This window comes from Ambystoma mexicanum, chromosome 2p (genome assembly GCF_040938575.1).
Source record: "Ambystoma mexicanum isolate Mex_15411 chromosome 2p, UKY_AmexF1_1, whole genome shotgun sequence".
Lineage (NCBI taxonomy): Eukaryota > Metazoa > Chordata > Amphibia > Caudata > Ambystomatidae > Ambystoma > Ambystoma mexicanum.
Window position 1 is genome coordinate 100,223,684 of NC_090923.1, and position 19,137 is coordinate 100,242,820.

Below are 19,137 nucleotides of genomic sequence, written 5' to 3' on the forward strand. Positions count from 1 at the left end.
AGCAAGACTTGAAGGTGATTTGGGCATGCAGTGGGATCCAGTGACGTTCGATGTTGTTGTATCTGCATAGAACCCTGAGTAGAAATGCACCGGCGTCTAGGACACTTCTTAGGGGCACAAGAGAGGATGACGGCAGACCTTTGAGCAGGGCATTGCCCCCATCCAGGTGGGACAGGACTAGTGCTTGAACGGTGGATCTAAAGCTGTCTGGAGGGAGCTGCGTGTTAGACTGTTGTTTGATGCCCACCTGACTATGCTATACAAAGAAATGAAAACTAAAACCAAAAAAAAAGTGATGGGTGGAAGGTTTCGAATTAATCTTAACCACTGGCATTTCTCTGGGCAAACTTCCACACCACAGTTTATTATCATTTCATATGTGTCTGGCAGAACATTGGGCATGAATTCTGTTTTTGGGCATGATTTTGTCTGATGTGGCTGGCAGAGCACTGGGGATTCATTCTCAGTTTCAGGGCATAATTTCTTCTGATGCGGGTGGGAAAGCACTGGGCATGGCAGCACTGCGCATGACTTCTTCTGTTTCTGGGCATTATTTCTTCTGTTGTGGTTGGCAGAACACTAGTCATGCATTGCTCTGTGCCTGGCATCATTTCATCGGCGTCTGGCAGATCACTGGCCATGAATTCTCAGTTTCTGGGCATGATCTCCTCTGCTGTGGGTGGAGAGCACTGGGCTAGCTCCTTCTGTTTCTGGCCATTGGGTCTTCTTCTAAGGTTGGCAGAGTCCTGGTCATGCATTACTCTGTGCCTGGCATCATTTCTTCTGTATCTGGCAGAGCAATGGGCATGAATTCTCAGTTTCAGGGCATTATTTCCTCTGCTGTGGTAGGCAGAGAACTGGCATGGCTCCTTCTGTTTCTGGGTATTGTTTCTGTTGTTGTGGTTGGCAGAACCCGGACATGCATTGCTCTGTGCCTGGCATCATTTCATCTGTGTCTGGCAGAGCACTGGGAATGAATTCTCAGTTTCAGGGCATCATTTCTTCTGCTGTGGGTGGAAGAGCACTGGGCATGACTTCTACTGTTTCAGTTCATTATTTCTTTTGCAATAGCTGGCAGATAATTTCTTTATTAAGGGCATCACTTGTTCTGCTGTTGCTGGCGAAGCACTAAACATCATTTTCTGTTTCAGGGCATCATTTCTACTGCTGTGCCTGGCAGAGAGCTTGGTATGAATTCTCTGTTTGTGGGCATGTTTTCTTCTCTAGTGGGTGGAGGAGCACTGGGTATGGCTCCTTCTATTTCTGGGCTTTGGTTCTTCCTCTGTGGTTGGCAGAGCCCTGGTCTTGCATTGCTCTGTGTCAGGGCATCATTTCATCTGTGTCTGGCAGAGCACTGGGCATGAATTCTCAGTTTCAGGGCATGATTTCCTCTGCTGTGGGTGGGAGAGCACTGGGCATGTCTCGTTCTGTTTCTGGGCATCGGGTCTTCTTCTGTGGTTGGCAGAGAACTTGTCATGTATTGCTTTGTGCCTGGCATCATTTCCTATGTGTCTGGCAGAGCACTGGGCATTAATTCTCAGTTCCTGGCCATCATTTCTTCTGCTGTGGCTGGAAGAGCACTGGGAATGACTTCTATTGATTGAGTTTATTGCTTCTTTTGTAATAGCTGGCAGAGCCCTGGGCATGACTGGCTTTATTAAGGGCATCGCTTGTTCTGCTTTGCTGGCAAAGCACTGGACATAATTCTCTGTTTCGGGGCATAATTTCCACTGCTGTGGCTGGCAGAGCACCTGGCATGAATTATCAGCTCAGGGCATAATTTCTTCTAATGTGGGTGGGAAAGCACTGGGCATGGCAGCACTGGGCATTCTTCTGTTTCTGGGCATTGTTTATTCTGTTGTCGTTGGCAGAGCCCTGGTTGTGGATTGCTCTGTGTCAGGGCATCATTTCTTCTGTGTCTGGCAGAGCACTGGGCATGAATTCTCAGTTTCTTGGCATGGTTTCGTCTGCTGTGGGTGGAGGAGCCCGGGGCATGGCTCCTTCTGTTTCTGGGCATTGGGTCGCCTTCCGTGGTTGGCAGATCCATGCTCAGACATTGCTCTGTGTCAGGGCATAGTTTCTGGCAGAGCACTGGGCATGAGCTCACAGTTTGGCGGCATAATTTCTTCTCCTGTGGGTGGGAAAGCATTGGGCATGGCAGCACTGAGCATTGTTCTTCTGTTTCTGGGCATTGTTTATTCTGTTGTCGTTGGCAGAGCCCTGGTTATGGATTGCTCTGTGTCAGGGCATCATTTCTTCTGTGTCTGGCAGAGCACTGGGCATGAATTCTCAGTTTCTTGGCATGGTTTCGTCTGCTGTGGGTGGAGGAGCCCGGGGCATGGTTCCTTCTGTTTCTGGGCATTGGGTCGCCTTCCGGGGTTGGCAGAGCCATGCCCAGACATTGCTCTGTGTCAGGGCATAGTTTCTGGCAGAGCACTGGGCATGAGCTCACAGTTTGGCGGCATAATTTCTTCTCCTGTGGGTGGGAAAGCATTGGGCATGGCAGCACTGAGCATTGTTCTTCTGTTTCTGGGCATTGTTTATTCTGTTGTCGTTGGCAGAGCCCTGGTTATGGATTGCTCTGTGTCAGGGCATCATTTCTTCTGTGTCTGGCAGAGCACTGGGCATGAATTCTCAGTTTCTTGGCATGGTTTCGTCTGCTGTGGGTGGAGGAGCCCGGGGCATGGCTCCTTCTGTTTCTGGGCATTGGGTCGCCTTCCGGGGTTGGCAGAGCCATGCCCAGACATTGCTCTGTGTCAGGGCATAGTTTCTGGCAGAGCACTGGGCATGAGCTCACAGTTTGGCGGCATAATTTCTTCTCCTGTGGGTGGGAAAGCATTGGGCATGGCAGCACTGAGCATTGTTCTTCTGTTTCTGGGCATTGTTTCGGTTCCATGTGTTAATAATGAATGAAAAAAAAATAACGAAAGATTTTTAAACTAATTTAAAATAACGAAATAATATCGATTTATTTGGTATTTCAATTTGGGGTGAGGGGTGTCCCCCCAAACCTCCCGTTTCCCTAGCTTTATTACCCCACCCCAAATCCCTCCCCAGCAGTTTTAATACCTTACCTCAGCCCCCATGTATATATTTTGATTTAAAAATTCGATTTTCTTTGTTATTTTAAATGTATTGAAAGTGTTATTCGTTATTCTCATTTCGTTATTTTCACTGCATACCATTGTTTCTTCTGTTGTGGTTGGCAGAGCACTGGTCATGCATTTCTCTGTGTCATGGCATTGCTTCTTCTGCTGTGGATGGAAGAGCACTGGCATGGCTCCTCTTATATGGTGGTTGCCAGAGCCCTGGCCATGCATTGTTTTGTGCCTGGCATCATTTCTTTCTGTGTTGGGCAGAGTACTCTGCACACATTCTCAGTTGCTGAGCACTGGTTCTTCTTTTGTGGTTGGCAGATCACTGGGCATGCTTTGCTCTGTGTCAGGGCATCATTTAACTTGAGGATCCCTTGATCATCCCACCAAGTCACATTAGGGAACACTGATCGTTTGATGCGCACTGTGTGAGCCAATCAAAGCTGCAGAGGCGACGGGGTAGATGTAGTAGACTTGGCCTCCGGGCCTGCCAAATGGGAAAGCCTGAATGGACTCCACCCATTTCACGCGGGTGCAGCTTTGCCACTGGCCAATTACAGAGGTTAGTCTCATTCTCATGATACCACAGTCTCTCATCAACGCTTGAGTGCAGGAGGTCGGGATTCTGATCTAGAACATGAGGATCACATTTAGCAATGGGCAAAAGTTGGAAACTCAAAGGTTTAGGATTAGGTAATAAGGTTGCAGGACAGATCAATGTCAAAAAACAGTGAGACGAAGAGAGGTAAGAAGGCAAAGGGTAGAGTGAGGGAGAGGGAAAGGGGGTGTTTTACCTCAGTACAATGAAGGACGCAGCTCCAAGTTTGGGGAGCTCCTTCCCTTTATTACCTCCTTCTACACCATATAAATATCTACTGTCGTTTTCCCCTGGCTCCGCCCTTTCATGCTCCACCCTCTTCCTGCTCTGCTTTCCCCGCTTGGCTTAAATGCACAGTAGCCTTCAACACCACCCCCAGTTCAAAGGCCTGGTTTAACATTCTTCTACCAGTCTGGTGGGCTGCTTAGGGACCCTCTGGGGGTGGCACCCCCCTTCTTTGGTATCCTCAACAGTTCGCCCTTCTTTCTGCTCATTTCCTCTTTCTCTCGCTGGGGGCAGCCATGGGGCGGCATCTAGTTCAGACCATTCTGGTTCCGGATCTGCTATTGGTGTGACCTCTTCTTCTTGTTTGATAAAGTGTTTGAACTTCGAGCCATTCCTTGTGACCTCTTGCTTTGTGTTCTGCACTGTCAACATGGTCCCTTTGAGGGCCACTACTGTAAAGGGTCTCAGTGAGTATCGGGTGTCTGTTTTTCTGGTCATTGGTTGTCTTATTAGAACCTCCTCGCGGACCACAAATTCCTTGGGCACTGCTCTCTGTCGAAAGTCAGTGTCTTGTTTGGTGCGCTCTCTACGTCCTTCGTAGCTATGTCCTCATCTGGTTCTTCTGGGTTGATCGAGTTTCTCACCAGCCTGGTTTGTACCTGGTAGCGCATCATTATTTCGGCCGGTGTTCTGCCAGTTGCTTCATGAGGGGTATTCTAGTAATCTCTGAGTATTCTGCACAGCGCTTGGTTGGGGTTCACAGCTTCGACGTGAGCCCTATGGATGGTCTTTTTGATGGATGCCATGAACCGCTCTGCCATCCGTTGGCCTGTGGCCATCTGGGGGTGATCTTTTGGTGGTGAAAACCCACATGTTTCGCAAATGGAGCAAAGATGTGGCTACGGAATGGGGGGCTGTTATCAGATTTGATTGTGCGTGGTATGCCCCATTCGCTCAACACTTCGTTGAAAGTGGCGGCTAAATGTGGGTATGCCGTCGTGACTTATCTACGTGATGATAGGGAATCGTGAGTATTCGTCAATGACTACTAGCAGTCACCTGTGTCCCTCGGGCCCTAGAAATCAACGACCATGCGGTCCCATGGTCTGTCCGGCATCTGTTTGGGTTGTAGCAGTATAGCCGTCTCCTCTCTTGCGGTGCATTGGCAAGGCAGGCAGTTCTTTATCCATTCTTCTACGAGGGTGTTCATGAAAGGGAATCAGATGTGGCTCCTAAGCTGTTTCTTTGTGTTATCTCCCCCCCTTTGTCCTTTGTGCACTGCTTTTATGACCTCCGCCCTGAGTGCGGGAGGGATGACCAGTTTACATCCCCTCAGTAGTATTGAATTGCACCTGGGTGGTTTGCAAGCTGTTGGTGATAGTCTCACCACTTGTTGTTGGTGGTCAGTGTTATCGCTAGTGCCTTGGACGTGTCGGCCGCAGACGCAACTGTTTTGAGCAAAAGTGCTGGCGGTAATGCATTCACTGTGACGTAACTGAGGTATTCTATGTCTCCTTTTCTTGTTATTTGGTTTCCTGTGGGGTTGCGTGAGATGTAGTTTGCAGGCTTCTGGTCCCTCCCGGGTTTGTGGATGATCGAGTAGTCATGTTCTTGGAGGCGTATGCCCCACCTCTCAACCCTCAGTAGCATTGTGGTCATAAGATTCCTAAAGAGTGAGAGGAGGGCCTGATTGTCGGTGATCAAAGCAAACGTCTTTCCTATGACGAAGTCGTGGAAATGTTCACACGCCCAGACTGCTGCAATGCTCTCCTTTTCGGCCTGCGATTATGCTGTTTCTGTGGATGAGAGGGCCCTGCTCGCATATGCCACTATGTGTCTGGGATGTGTGTCTTCTTCGCTGGTCTGGGCAAGGATGGCTCCAAGTCCAACCGGGCTGGCGTCCACAATGATCTCTGTGTGCCAGGTGGGATGAAACGGGCAAAGTGTTTGGCTTCGGCCAGCGCTCACTTGATGTTATCAAATGCACCTTGGCATTCATTGATCGATTGGAACGTTGTGTATTTCTGTAGGAGGCGTCATAGGGGTTGTGTCCGAGTTGAATAGTGTGGGATGTATTGAGCACAGTATCCTGCCATTCCGAGGAACGACCTTACGTCAGCCACCTATTGAGGTGCTTGGATGTTCGTAATGGTACTCACTTTTTTCGGGTCTGGTGTTATCCCTGCATCTGAGAAGGCGTGACCGAAGAATCTGTGCTGTTTCTTATTGAATCTGCATTTCTCTATGTTTAGTGTGAGCCCAACACTCTGTGACACCCTGCACGTGAGCAGTAGCGCAGTGTCATGTTCTTCCTGTGTAGCCCCAAAGACCAGAATGCCATTGCTGTAGTTCAGCATGGATTTGATTGGGCGGATGACTTGCCTGATGTCCTCCTGAAATATCTCTGCTGCCGAGGAGATGTTGAAATGCAGGCGTTCCGTATCAAAATAGGCCTTCGTGAGTCGTGAACGTGGTGATGACTCTGGGTGTAGTTCCAACTGGTGGACCAAATCGAGTTTCGAAAATTTGGTTGCCCTGTTTAAATGTACTATCATGTCTTCAATACACGGGCCAGGGTGCAGTTCCTGTTGAATGGCGGTATTGACAATTCTCGTATCGATGCATAGTTGTCTGCGTTCACCTTCTTTAGGGACAATCACGAGTGGAGAAACCCATGCAGTGGTCCTGTGGCTGGCTCTATGAATTTGTTTCTTAGCAGCTGGTCCAGCTCCTGCGATACCGCTCTCTGGAGATGAAATCCTACTCTCCTGTGTATGTGCTGATAAAATTACACATGGAGGTCGTACTGTCTCCTCCATGTGTAATTTTATCAGCACATTCTTCAGTTTTACGAGTCCTTTGCACAGTTCCGGAAATTTTGTCTGCATGATCTCTTTTGAAATCGAGTGGTCCCCAATGTTCGTGTTGGACACTGTGTGTACCGTTTCTGTCGGTGTCTCATTCGATTGAATTACTTCACATTTTTGATAGTGGATGTCTATTATCCCAGCTGACTCGCAGTGTGCTAGCTCAACAGGCAGCAAACTTTGGTGGGGCTGCGAATCACGTGGATGAGGGTGTTGACTGAGCAACTGTTGTGTACCAGCATGCGCCGAAATTGTCCTAAGGAGTGTAGTGACTGGGGGGCTCCCCACTGGAAAATTCTCAACAATATCTTTGTGAGGGACGGTTTCTCTGGCACTAATAGGAATTCTTGTTTCCCCATTACGTTGACTGTTGCTCCCGAGTCCACCAAGAAGCAGTAATGTCTGTTCCCTAGGTTGAAAGTGATCGTGGTTGCTTCTTTCACGTCTTGGTCATCTTGAATGAGATTGATGTATTCGTACGCTTGACCGTGGTCGTAGTCATAGGCATAGTCATATGACAAGCCTGGTTGTTGTTGCTGCGGGCCTCCAAGGTATTGATACTGCTGTGGGGGTTTGTCGTACACATCCCCAAACCGTGTGATTAAATCAAATTGATCATAACTTTTCTCTGGGTCCTGACATGGCATCTCGTCCATGGCTCTTACGAATCGGCTGACCCTGAAACTGTGTTGGCTGGGGGCGTAGTGCATAGTGTGGCTGTTAAATGTACTGTTAAACTGTCTTCCTTGTGGTGGAGGGTTCATTCTTGGGGTGGGGAAAAGCTTCTCTTCCTGACAAACGGATTAGAAATGCCCTTCTCTTCCACAGTTAGATAATTTTTGTTCCCGAGAGTGGGAAGTTCACCCCTCACCGATAACATTGTCTTTGAGTCCGTTGGAACATTTGGTTGCTTGGTCTTCCTGCGGGTGGTCCCCACTCTGCGATCCGCTGGGGTTGGATTGCTGCGATTGATTCCCTCCGCTCCCCTTTGTCTCTTGGTGCGTTCTCAATGGACGCCACTTGTGCATCAACTCTCCCAAATATTGTTGGAAGTTCACTTACTTCATCGATGGATAGTGGTTTATTCAGGAGTTGCTTCCTGAATGTTGGTGAGAGGCAGCCTTTGATTACCCGCAGTCTAATCGCCTCTTCTACAGAGAATTCATATAAACGGCAATGCATGCTCCTTAACCGCAGGTGTGTGATGAATTTGTCTATGGTTTTGTCCGTCCTTTGTAAACATTGGTTGAAGACGTAACGCTTGTAGTCACGATTGGGTTCGATGATGAGTTTCTTGTTGAGTGCCGAGATGAGTGATGCACAGCTGTCTTTTCTCATTTGCAGGGATTGTCTTGATGATAGTCTTTATCTCTCCCCCTACAAGGTTGATGAAAATATCACACAGTGTCTGTGATTGCTCCTCCCCCACTGCCTTGACGAAGTAGTTGAAATCTTCAACCCATTTAACCCACCTGGGACCTTTGTCATTCTTTGAACCAGTGTGAACGGGAGAGTGGCTTCCTCAGCAGTGCACCCTTTGACGTTGAGGCCATGAATGGGGTTGAGTCCCCTGACGTGTGGGCGAGTTTAGGCTGCTCAAGGTCACTCAAGTGTTGAATGGATTTTGCCCCCTTTCTCCTCTGACTGTTTTTGTGTCTCCGGTGGGGGATTAGGTCGCTGAAAGTAGGGCCTGTGGTGCCCTGAATGTTGGACCGGCTGCACTTCTCTTCACCACCACCAGGTGGCGTTGTGAGGTCTCTGTCTCTGTAGACTCTCAACCGTTAACTTGCTTCCTTGCGGGTAGGTGGCGTGCCTGGTTCTGGGTCCCTCTCTGTGATGCTTCCGCCATCCAGAGGGGAGCTGGTGTGTGTAGTGAAACGTGGGCCCTGCGAGGCGGAAGGGCTTGCCTTCTGCTGCTTGCTCTCACACGGGTTGAGGGACACCTGGTGTGCTGCGTTGCTCAGGATACGCGTTGTATATTCGGCGGGATTGCGTGTAATTCAAAAATGCTGGACGGAACGGCGGAATGTCGTGAAGGACAGGTCGTGGGATTGCCTTACCCTTGATGCCGGCGGACTGGCGTGTGGATGGGGCTGTGGCGGGATCATCTGGAAGCAGGAGGTTGACAGATTTCCGTAGGAGGCGCGTGGGATTGCCTGAGTTCGTCTGGCAGCGTTACTGGACCGTGGTGGGATCACTAAGGAAGAGGTTGGAGGCTGGTCCGCGGGACAAACCTCGTCGCCAGATGTTGTACCTCAGTACAATGAAGGACTCAACACCAGGTTTAGGGAACTCCTTCCCTTTATTACCTCCTTCTACACCATACAAATATCAACAGTGGACTCCGCCCCTTTCTCCTCCTCTCTCTTCCCGCTCGGCTTAAAGGTACAACAGCCTCCAAAAGAGAGCTATTTGAAGCAGCACCCATAACAATTGGACTAAATCATCCAAATAGAAGAAAGGTTGATTTTAGTAAAAAGGTTTATACTTTTCGACTTTTCCATTTAGAGAAACAGGGAATGTCTTCATTGGCAGTCTCACATTAGGTCAACTCACTATTGGAGCTCTACCTTTGGGCCATGGAGCCTAGCTCTTGCTATTCTGTTGCTAGCCCAGCCTTTCGGTTTTATTTTCAACACGGTCTCACTGAAGCTAAATTGGGTTCATATTTACATGATATTTAGAATCCCGTATTTGTGCCTGGGGAGCGCCCTCAAGAGTGAGCAGCGTAAATGCCTGGAATAAGGCAGAGGCAGTGGCAGAGTTGGAGGGCAGTGTCGGCCATTAGGCCCCTCATCGTGAAAACAAATGTGGGCTGAAAAGGGCTTATCTCCGCTGTGACATAGACACGCGCTCGCTGCAGCTTCAGGCACAGGTTGCTTGGCAACCACATTCACATCCCCGCCCCCTGGGCCCCTTCCTTGCCATGCTTCCCACTGCCCCGCCATGCCCTGTACTGGGGAGAATATGGAAGTGAGCAAAGTGTATGAGTGCATGCGAGTTTCGCATGTCAAGTGGTGTGTACGTGTGTGTGTGTTTGGTGCATGTGTGCGTGTAAGAGTTTGAATGTACATGTGTGAGCGAATGTATGTGCCTGGCACAACAATTACTCCACACCTCAGAGACAGTTGAAGGGTTTTTATTGGGCGCAATGGTCGCCCCTCTCTCGTCTTAAATCACCTCCTCCAATACCCTGGTGTCTCTAGCCCTGGTTAGTAGATTTCGATGGTTTCATCCATTTTTATAAGATTTGTTGTTTGTTGTGTTTTGAGGACCTCACTCAGTTACATGACACTGGACATAAAGCTGCTACTATCTTCCATGGGCACCTAAATGACTTTTGTAAATAAGACTTTTTAAGCTGTCCAAATGCGGCCTTCTGTCAGAATAGGACAGTCGATAAGTTCCCAACCCGCTGCTTTTGGTATAAGCCACTCTACTTCCTTTGTGATATTGAAAGCACCAAGCACTGCTTTTCCCCCTCCATATTGCAAACATACTCGTTGATCTAGATGAATCAAGCTGATACCTGTCCGCGCGGCCGGCTTTCACTTTGCCATGGTCCTTCATGCCATTGCTGCCGCCACTATCCCCATGGATACAGCATCCCTGGCTCTCCCCTGACGGAAGAATCAAAGAGTTATTAAGTATCAAACAAAAGGGAAGCGTGAAAAGGCATAACCAGCTCCGGACGTTGTCGGGTTAGCGGCTGAATGACAATGGGGACAGGAACAAAGCGAGCGCGGCCGGCCTGCTCAGTAGTCCGTCGTCTGCCACGCCGCGCTTCAGCTAGGCCTCGGCGCCCTGCCATTTTAATTGAAGGTGTTACGAAGGACTGGCCCAAAGATTAGCTTTAAAGGCAACCTGTATGAATTCTTAAACAGAGATTGTCATGGCCACCCCTGGGCCTTGATAAGGGCAGATAAAGGCAGGAACCGCTTAAGTGTTCCGGGCCCCCAGGGTGCGCTCAGGGGTTTGGGATCTAGGTCTGTGTGCAAAGACGCCCATTAGGTATGCTCTATAAATGCTAATGTCCAGATATCTATCGCCGTCAGAGCACGAGGCTACCTGAGGCTACATCTTCACAATTTGCCAGCGGAGGGAACTGAGGCACGGGGAGATAAGGTACTCCCATAGAGGGAGTCCTAAGATTACATCGGACGGTTACTGTTAACACAGAGGTCTTTTATACTCCAAGGTGTGGGGTATTTATTTTATATATCTGTTGATATGTCGACCCAACATGTTTGTGTTGGATGGCACAAGAAATATTTTATTTAATATACACAATACACAATACACGGGAGACCTTCTCTGCTCCAGAAGGTCTCCCGTCGGTTTTTGAAAGCACCACAATCCGATTCGACTACAGAGGGGGCAGGAAATAAGCTTAGATCATACTGGCACACAAACATTGGAATGTGTAATTACTATAAGCAACTCCACACCCGACATGGGCGAACCATCCAATCTGCCATTAAAGATACAGATTGGACTGACCATTGATCACCTGGTGCCAGGATCCCTTTTCATTCTGCCATTGTGCAGTGCCAACCTGTAGCATGGATGGCCTGGACTAGTGCAATATGTTATCCTACCCGAGACAAAGTGCCATTTTAGCACCCCTTCCATTACATTTGTGCCCAATGTTATGTTTCTGCTGGTGCTGCCATGGGCAGCCTGATCGAATTACCCAGCCTGTGTGTGGAAGAGTGCTCGATAGATCCATTCACCATGTGTGTCCTACCTCTCCTACTGGATGCAATTCCATACCCCTTTTTGGACTGAACATTTATGCATTTGGCTCAAGAGCACTCCTGTACTATAGTGTCTCTAAACGCTTTAATCCCCTTTGCACATACTGTATGTATTTCGAGATCCCTCCTTCTAGTAAAGCCGAAGCAAGCTTCATAAGGTAACATGTAAAGGGTGCCTTTTGAATAGAACATGGGGCTTCTAGGTGAGTACTTTCTGGTCTCTTTCTTTGTGATCTGAGAGGTAACTCTCGCCTTTGTCAGTCTCCCATTGCCTTTGCTATTGATCTATTTCATCATCCCCTTCATGGGTTCTGCTTGGCTGTCTCTTAGTCTTCCGCAGGCGTGCACTGGGCTGTTTGACCTCTCCATCTCATCCCTCCCTGATTGTCCAGCTGGGGTCTCAGACATGAGCTCCCAGCGTAAAACACAGTGTTCATTCTGTAGGCGTTTGGTTCGACTTCCTTACCAGTCCTTCAAAGATTCGGGTATGTACTTCAGTCTCACTCCTTCGTAAACCCCCCTGTTCCCCTCCCCTGCCTCCTCGCGCTTTGAAACACTTGTGTATAGGCGTGCGATAAATAAAATATCATATCATATCAAACAGTGTTGCCATATATTTGGACCAACAGGTAAGCGGCCACATTCACTCAGTAAACACAGGTACATATAAAGATACTCGAGACAGGACATAGGAGACCACTGATTCACAGGTACCTGCTCCTACGTTTCCACCCTCACAGCTCACGGACATGGTTAGAGAAGTGGTACCAGCAGAGCAGAGCTAGAGGAAGGTGATCTGATATTGGTACTACCATATCTGAAGAGGAACTTTAAGGTCAAATGTATCTTTTATTTTGTAAGCCTAACTAGGTGCAAAGAAGTATGGATGACAAAATGATATCAGTTTTAGGGTAAACATGTTTTTACTCTCCTTCCAAAAGACCTAATTGGGAATTGGAAATAGTTTTATACCCCCAAGAAAATCACAATACTACTGACTCAAAGAATAGAAAGTAAAACACTCCCCATTCTAAATCTTATCAGGAACACTGGTTATACTTCTCTTTCAGTCAGGATGTGAAACAATCATTTCTCTAAGTCTACCACAGACTTCCGTTGAGTGATTCAGACTTCTGCTACACTTAAAATGAATGTTTCTCTTCCTTTACTAGCAAGTGTCAACCTTACTCTTTCAGTGATTATTGGACTTCAAATGCATTTCTTTTCACTGCATGCACTAAATTTCACTTTGTCAATCATGAATAATTTTTAAAAGTACATTGCTTCACAACATACATCATCCTTTACTTTTTCAATGATTAGACTTTGGACTTCATTTCCCAGCAGGCACCTTGCTTTGTTCTCACAATGATCATCAGAGCACGAACATAATGCCTTGTAGTGATTCCTAGACTTTGGAAAGAGTGCTAGATTCTGTTTGCCACTGTGCATTAAACTGTACCCTCTCAATTATTCTTAGACTTGGGCTGGGTATGGGACATTCAGTTTCCAGCATGCATTGGAATGTTCAGGTCTCCTCTTTGTAATCTGTGTGTGTCACAGCATCCATCAACTATCTCAACACTTTGCAGGCTTGGCTTGGATGATTGGACCTAGTTTCCTAACGTTGGTTAAATACTGAAGTCCCTCTATGCTGGATATTGGGCTGCTGGTCCCAGCATGCACCAATCCTCTCAATGGTTTTCCAGCTTGCCCTGGTTACTTGACTCAAGTCTCATTATGCTGGTTCTTGGCTATTCTACTCCATACCCCTCTTCTGTGTCATTTTGCTGTAGAGGTTGCGGGCTTCGTCACCACTCAACAGGAGCGCTTCTGTGAGCATGCGACGGTCTCTTCATTATTGTCTTCTCGTTGTCCTCAGTCATCACCTTCAGTTTTGATTGGGGGTCTTGCGGCCCGTTTGCTGTTGGAGCTCAGAATGGCGCTCGCCCTCTTCTATCACTCGTACTGCTTTTTGAAAGGCTTGTGGCTCTGCCGGCTCAGCCATGTTGAAGCCAAACCTGGACAGGGATTCTGGTTTTTGGTGGTAGTGCTGTTTTCCTATTGTTTAATGTAAATGTGGTGATGATCTGTAGTTCTTGCTATAAGCACTCATTCTGATATTCGAGTCTCCCTTCTTGGACAGACAAGACCTACAGTGCACTCTTTGGGTATCCATCCCTTCCTTGGCCTCACACCAGCCAGCCATTATTGCTATGGCACGGCTATCCCAATCATAGTTGCATGCTGGGACATTGCACCTCCTACTCCCTGCTTCTGCCTCCTCTACTCGTCTAAACAAATGCGTGCCTATGGTCGGGGGACATTGCACCTCCTACTCCCTGCTTCTACCTCCTCTACTCGTCTAAACAAATGCGTGCCTATGGTCAGGGGACATTGCACCTCCTTCTCCCTGCTTCTACCTCCTCTACTCGTCTAAACAAATGAGTGCCTATGGCCAGGGGACATTGCACCTCCTACTCCCTGCTTCTATCTCCTCTATTCGTCTAAACAAGTGCTTGCCTATGGTCAAGGGACATTGCACCTCCTACTGCCTGCTTCTACCTCCCCTACTCATCTAAACAAATGCTTGCCTATGGTCAGGGACATTGCACGTCCTACTCCCTGCTTCTACCTCCTCTACTCATCTAAACAAATGCGTGCCTAGGGTCAGGGGACACTGCACCTCCTAATCCCTGCTTCTACCTCCTCTACTCGTCTAAACAAATGCTTGCCTATGTTCAGGGGACATTGCACCTCCTACTCCCTGCTTCTACCTCCTCTACTCGTCTAAACAAATGCTTGCCTATGGTCAGGGGACATTGCACCTCCTACTCCCTGCTTCTTCCTCCTCTACTCGTCTAAACAAATGCTTGCCTATGGTCAGGGGACATTGCACCTCCTACTCCCTGCTTCTACCTCCTCTACTCGTCTAAACAAATGCGTGCCTATGGTCAGGGGACATTGCACCTCCTACTCCCTGCTTCTACCTCCTCTACTCGTCTAAACAAATGCTTGCCTATGGTCAGGGGACATTGCACCTCCTACTCCCTGCTTCTACCTCCTCTACTCATCTAAACAAATGCTTGCCTATGGTCAGGGGACATTGCACCTCCTACTCCCTGCTTCTTCCTCCTCTACTCGTCTAAACAAATGCTTGCCTATTGTCAGGGGACATTGCACCTCCTGTTCCCTGCGTCTACGTCCTCTTCTTAAGCGTACCAGTACTTTGCTTGGCTCCACGCTACCTTGCTACACTTTCTGTCCATTTTCATATCTGCAATGAAGCCACTGTGTTTTGGTTGTGTAAGGAGCAAGCACTCCAGGGGTTCCCAGGCTTTACAAAGAACAGTTTGAAAACAAGTGGGATCCTTTCCATAAAAGGCAAGATAAATCACCCCTTTGATTCTATCAATTAGCAAAAGGAGACAGCAAAATATGGCAGAGGACGAGAATGCAGAGTAGAGAGAATAGAAATTAGATGAAGTTTTAAAGAGAGATGTTTTTGAGTTAATGTGTACACATAGGAGGATTACGTAAATTCCAATTTCTGACCCAGAAAAGGGAAAGTTGAGAGACTGCGAAGATTTGGCCTGACGTTTTTTAGATTGACATTGCCATTCACTGACTATGATGTAATTGAACCCCTACAAAATTGCAATGTCTGTTTATAATACCAACATTTAGCCCTGGTATGTGATTTAATAAGTGTTTTATGGGGCAACAATGGGTTTAGACTGGCATCACAGTGTTCTGGGGGCAATATAGAAGGCAACAATGTTGTATATTGCTGTGGCAATACTTGCATGCATGGCACTGTTGGAAGTGGTTAATATGTGCTTAACTGTAGCGGTCTGAAATTCGTGTGGAATTATTGAAATTGCTGTGGCGATACTTAAACTTCTGCCCCACTTGTAGCTAATTCTGATTGCAATATGTTATGTCAATTCTGATTACATTGTATCAACTAGTGCTGGCAGAATGCTGTGCATTAAATGAGAACACTCCTGGCATGGCTGTAAAAATTGGTGTAATTTCTGCTCAAGTCATTTGTTTGCCATTTTATATGTGTTGATGATCAGGTGTCTGAGGCATTGGACTATTTCAGGTAATCCCTTGTAGGAGGTGACCTAAACCACTATGGATTTAAAAAAAAAATGAATTTCAAATTGAACTGTTAAAATTCTTGGGGGTGGGAACTCGCACAAACCTCCCCCTGTCCATTTGCGAAGCAGGCTCACCCGCGCCAACACGTGGAAAGTATTTATGCCCCACCGAAGATTTGCTGCAGCTTTATCCCTCACTCGCCTGGTGCTATACTCGGATCGCCATCCTATTGCTTTGATGTATATATAGCTCTCTGCACCCTTTGTTCTTGGTTGTACATCTGCTGACAACAATCAACTTGCCCCACTCTATCCATAGCAGACATGAAGGGTTTATTTCAGAAAAATTGAACATATCTGGAAATTGAAAAACAAGACTAATTTGAAAAGATTTTTTGGATTGATGATTAAATAGGGCTTTCATATATTTGTAGCATGTATTCCCCAGCAATGTTTTCTAATAACTATGCAGCAGAAGTTAATTTAATACTTTAGTTTCATAGTATTACAAGCCGAGGTGTGCATTTCTTCTGACAGCGGGCGCTGTCCTTTTCACAAGAGAAGGCAGAGAAGTTTTGTGCATATATTACTTACAGGCTCCTTTCTTGGTTAACTTTTGGGCCTCCTAGTCCTCACCAAACAAAGGACTAAGTGGACACTGGCATTCCCTGCCCAATGCCCGTTTGTTCTTTTGCTTTACAGTGGTAGGGATTAGAGTTTGTTGCCTTCCGTGCTCCGAAGCATCAAGAGGGAGGCAGAGCAAATTTAAAGGTTTGGGTGTTCAATGGAGTCGCCCACCTCCCTCTCCATGTTTGGACTCGCTCAAGCCACATCACAAAGAAGACCAACTTTGGAAATAGTAGCCAATCCACTGTCCATCACCTTCAGTTTTCAGATGTCCATTAAGATGCCTAAAAAAGAGGGTTCGAAAGCCAGTCCACTGAGCTCCTAAAATAAGAGCGAGTAAGCAGAGGTTCATGTGGCAAAGTTTGTATTCAATGAGTCTTCCTTGTAGTTTCTTTATTCTCTATTCTACAACGTTCATGGGTTCTTCTATTTTCAACCTTAAATGGGGTCTTTATCTCCTAAACTGCCATGAACTAAGAATTCAGTAGCTTTACAATGGCTTCACTCTTTTTGAAAATGTTACATCACTACTCCAGACCTTCCCTGCAGCTGCCATGTGCTTCCACTCCTCCTATGTCCAGACTGATATCATCTGGCTTCCTTATCCAGCTGCGTCCCCGGGGCGAATTTCAAAGCCTGTTTTACCAGCCTTGGCTCATTTTGGCCGCAAAGACAATTTTGCCACCGCCAAATCGGGACAAATACATTTAAACCGTCCACCGCCTCCAAAACACTCTCCCATCTACCCCCTACTTACCTTTTTCACGTCTGCTTTGTTTCTGACCCTGCGGTGTCAGATTCACCCCTGCTACGCGGGTCGGATTTGACACCAAAGGGTTTGCTTTTTTGTTTTTCTTCATCCCCCGCCTCCAAACCTTCATACGGAGGGGACAGCCCTACTACCCCCAAAGGCCATCACTACCAAACATGGGGGGCGGGGGACGCCAGATTTACCATACAATGCTTGTAAACGATGAATATTGGTACTACCTATGCTCAATACCTCCCGCTTTCTCTCGGGACCAGTGACTTCCCATACAGGATCCCTGCCTACCTCAGGTCCTCCTTATAGGACGGTGTTGGCTTTTTGTTTTCCAGACCTGGAATAGTGATGATTGGTCACGTGCGTGTCCCCTTCCACTCGAGACTGCTTATTATTAGTGGCTTCCATTTACATTGCTCCCACCCCAGCCCCTCAGCTCTGCTTAGTGACTGCTGCCTCGGGGCATCCTTTGACATCTAAAGCGATGTCTATGGGCGACTGGAGCATCTGCTGCCTCTGTTTGTGCTTTTGATCAGGGATTGATCCAGAATGGGGAGGGCCTTATTCTAATTCTGCATCTCGCTGGAAGAGCGTGCTTAGTCCGTACAGCTCTGTAGATAAGCCCTTTCTCTTGGATCTATTCAACCGTCGCTGCAACTCCTATGTGGGCGAGGGAGGGAATGCATGGACGGTGGGACTCCGAGCAGCCACTGGCATGAACTGGGCCACACTGCCTATGCTTTTCCGTTGTCATTTGATCTGCTTCAGTGTGATATGCTAGAAATACAGAGGGCACACCACAACACAGGACAAGCAAGACATCTATGTGGCCTGGGAATTCCTTAGGCTAGCAGAGCGGCTACATGTTTTAAAGGGAGATTGGGGAACAGTGGGGAACAGATGGATGGGAATGTGTGAGCCAAAGCTTCGGAAGCCCTGCTATCCCACTGGGTGGCATTAATTTCTATTGTTTTTAGTTCGTCCATGCCATCATGGAAGTGGACCATCCACATGAATTTCCTCTGCTAATGTCAGGTACCCATCCTAAACTGCCAGGCTGCACCGCTCTCTGGGAGAACATACTTGACCCCCTGGCACATTTCGACCATATTTGGCTTGATCTATGTGGTAATGTAATGTAATGTAACAGAATTTATAGAGCGCAACTAAGGTCCAAACGTTTAGTCTCCAGGCACAGCTCGCCACCTCTCAAACAATGCTTTACACCTTTAGACAACTATGATGGTGCCTGCCTGGCACAGTACAAGAAACATTTAACCTAATATGGCATAAGAGATAGCGGAGATGCTTGGCACTGTGTGAGTTTGGGAATTCATGAAAATGTGATGCGAGGAAAATAAGGTGATGGGCAATAGCCAGGTTGAATATATATGCCATTTGTGGGGAAGGGCTAGTACCCAGGTTAGATGAATGTGCCATTTTGGGGTGGGGAGGTCCATGGGCCTTAGCCAGGTTGGATGAATGTGTTGTTTGCGGTATGGACCATAGCCAGGTTGGGGGGATTGGCAATAGAAAGGTTGGATGTGTGTGCTGTTTCAGGGGGATGGGCCGTACTTTGGTTGGATGTTTGTGCTGTTTGGCGGATGGGGGCTGGGAGATAGCCAGGCTGGATGTGTGTGCCATTTGGGGGAATGGGCAATAGCCAGGCTGGATGTGTGTGTGTTGTTTGGGGGTTGGGCCATAGCCAGTTGGGAGGTTTGTGTTGTTTGAGGGCAGGGGAGTCTGGGTCATAGCCAGGCTGGATGTGTGTGTTGTTTGGGAGGTCTGGACCATAGCCAGGTTGGAGGTGTGTGTTGTTTGGGGGTGAGGGGTTGGACCATAGCCAGGTTGGAGGTGTGTGTTGTTTGGGGGGGGCTGGGCTATAGCCAGGTTGGATGTGTGTGTTGCTTGGGGGGGGCAGGGCCATATCCAGGTTGAATGTGTGTGCCATGTGGAGAAATGGGTCATAGCCATGCTGGATGTGTGAGTTGTTTGGGGGGGGGGGTCTGGGCCATAGCCAGGTGGGATGTGTGTGTTGTTTGGGGGGCTGGGCCATAGCCAGGTGGGATGTGTGTGTTGTTTGGGGGCCTGGGCCATAG

At 47.8% G+C, this 19,137-nt stretch overlaps 1 protein-coding gene across 3 annotated transcripts in view; it reads left to right on the forward strand.

Moving 5' to 3' along the window:
- Nucleotides 1-19,137, forward strand: part of CELSR3 (cadherin EGF LAG seven-pass G-type receptor 3) — a 968,624-nt gene that overhangs the window by 78,299 nt on the left and 871,188 nt on the right. The window lies entirely within an intron of this gene.